Here is a 2,814-nt window from a genome sequence, read left to right as displayed (position 1 = left end):
AAGGCCCAACGACAAACTTGTTCGTGTCTCTTTCCGTTGTAAAGCACCTGCAGCGTGAGTGAGACGGCACTAGTTTGGAATTTTCGAAATTGACGTTCATTCAAAAATGTCTTTCTTATAAAAGGTTTTTTCCTGGTGGTAAGTGAAACGCCTATCCATGACAGTTGCAATACCACTACAGGGGCACTGCCACTGCGCTTGTCACCTTTACTCTTCATAACCGGAACGCAGTAATGCTCACATTACTGTTTCGCGGTAGAGATATGTAAGGTGGCAGTACTTTCGTGGACGAACTCTCACAAGGAGCTCTACTGCTACCAGCTTTCCGAAGTTTCGACTGCATGCAGTTGATCATGACACGACACATCATGACATACTCGTACAGTCCAGCTGATAGACGTAAAGGTTGACAAATATTAAAAATTAAAACAGATTGGCTTCAAAGTAAATTGTTTATTGATTAATCATTGTACAAGCAACTATAATATAATTTATTGAATGTAAATTAACTAAAAACTATACCTACACCACACCAGCTATTTATTTAGTGCATTATTTATTTTTTCTTTGCCGTTACGTGGTATTTAGGCAATCAAAACCAGTTGCGGAGTACTTGGTACTTTGGTACTTACTTTGGCGGAATATCAAAGAAATTGATGTATTTTTGTTAATTTCATTTCAGGTTTTTAAAACACCATTTACAACAACAAACGCTTTTTCTAAAATGTCGGTGTAGGCAACACGTTAAAATAACCTAATAAAATTTAGTGACTAAACATTGTACTGGAAGAACTCGTTAAAATTAACGCAACTTACGGTGTCGATTGTTACTATACTTACTGTGAAATTGTTAAGATTGTATATTTCAGAAATTAAACTATTTTTTCGGATGCAAAATTGCGTACATTTTTTTTGAAACTAACCCATGCTTCGAATTGTTTACAGGTCTTTGACTGTTTTAAAATAGCTTTATTTCCAATGTGTAGCAATCGCAAATCTAATTGCTGTATTGTACATATGTTTAGGGTGTTTACAGATCTGGCGAAAGCGCCGCAAATGCGCCTGTTTGCGATAGGCTCGCGAGCTGCACACGTGCATTAAGCCGGATTTACATTTGTCTGACGTGTCGTGTCGTGACGTGTCAGAACGGTATCGGTCTCATACATTTAATATGGTTGGATTTATATTAGTGTATCGCAATCTGACGTAACGGCTTGTGCTGGGTGTATGAAACAGATACCGTTCTGACGCGTCACGACACGACACGCGAGACAAATGTAATTATGGCTTTAACGTTGTGCGATCTGTTCGCGCGCCACATAAATTTACATGTATTTAATCCCACGCGAGTAGCGCGCGTGCAGCGCGTTCGCGGCGCACTCGCCGGATATGTACGCACCCTTATGTTTTTCTATGATAATCATTACATAAACGTAAACACATATGATTACATTAATCAATAAGGCCCGTATTATTAAACAGCTTCTCTGGTCTGGAAATTGATCTGAAACTTTCCCGTTTTTACCCGACCTCAAAAAAAGGAGGAGGTTCTCAATTCGACTGTGTTTTTTTTGTATGTATGTTACGCGATAACTCCGGTATTTGTGAACCGATTTTCATGATTCTTTTTTTTTTCTTTTTTTTTCTTTTGTTGGAAAGAGGACACCTCCATAGTGGTCCCATTTTAATCATCGGCATCTACCCTTGCAAGACTAAGGCACTTAATTGTTTGGGACTTAACAAGGATCCTAGAGCCGTAGTTTAAGTATTGGTTTTGTAAATACGTAGAAGCCGTGGCAGAATAATTGTTTGACCTACTGCCTGTTATGCAAAGGCCGTGGGTTGGAATCCGGGTCCACCTCTTCAGTTTTTCGGAACTTAAGTGCGTAATTAACTTTAAAAATATTTAGAGTGTTTCGGTGAAGGAAAATATCGTGAGGAAACCTGAAGAAAGTTCACAACCCTCAGAAAATGTGCGAAGTCATAACCGGCATTGGGCCAGCATGGCGGACTATGGCTTAAACCTTCGCCTGAGAGGAGATCAGTGCCCAGCAGTGGGACGTATTAGTGGGTTGACGATGATGATGGTGGTGACGTGCACGTTTTGACAACTCTCAATGATACGCAGTTAAGGTAATAGTCGATATGCACTCGGGTGATATATATTAATCATATTATATATATTAGTAGTTGATTAATGTCGATCCAGTTTTTATATGTATTTATCAATACGGGCCTAAATTTACGTAATCGACCAGTTTTGCTTGTCCTTTTAGTCTAAAGTCTAGGAGTAAAAATTGATATTAAACAATGTTAGTTTCAGAAATATCGACACCAAGTATAGTTATTAGTACTTTCGCATAGCGCCGATTTAGTTACAATTTATTTCATGAATTACATTCATTCGTCACAAACATATTATTTTTTTAAATTCACAACCGAATTGGTGAACTTTTCAATTAACCGATAAATCTAAATTAATTAAATAATAATGAATGTTATTAACAATTAAATCAATAGTTAATATTGTCAAAGGTCTACAGTTACTTCTACATTTAAAAAGTTAGTGAATTCTACATGTCAAAAAAGTTATTCTTATTATTTGGTCATATACAAAAAGGTCTTAAAGTCTATGTTTTTTTGTATTTAATAACTACAGCACAAGATAGAAGTTGAAAAATTTTGTTTCTTAAAGATAGTGTAAGTTTCTATCTTGTGTACATTTTTCTTACGTATAATCATGATTGTGTATAATACTTTTTGAAGCACTTGGGGCTTAATTTGTGGTCTTAATTTGATCAAGGCTTGAAAGAG

Source organism: Hyposmocoma kahamanoa, unplaced genomic scaffold (genome assembly GCF_003589595.1).
Source record: "Hyposmocoma kahamanoa isolate Upper Pololo Valley unplaced genomic scaffold, ASM358959v1 240, whole genome shotgun sequence".
Classification (NCBI taxonomy): Eukaryota; Metazoa; Arthropoda; class Insecta; order Lepidoptera; family Cosmopterigidae; genus Hyposmocoma; species Hyposmocoma kahamanoa.
The sequence above is the reverse complement of the archived record's forward strand: the minus strand, read 5'-3'. Positions refer to the sequence as shown.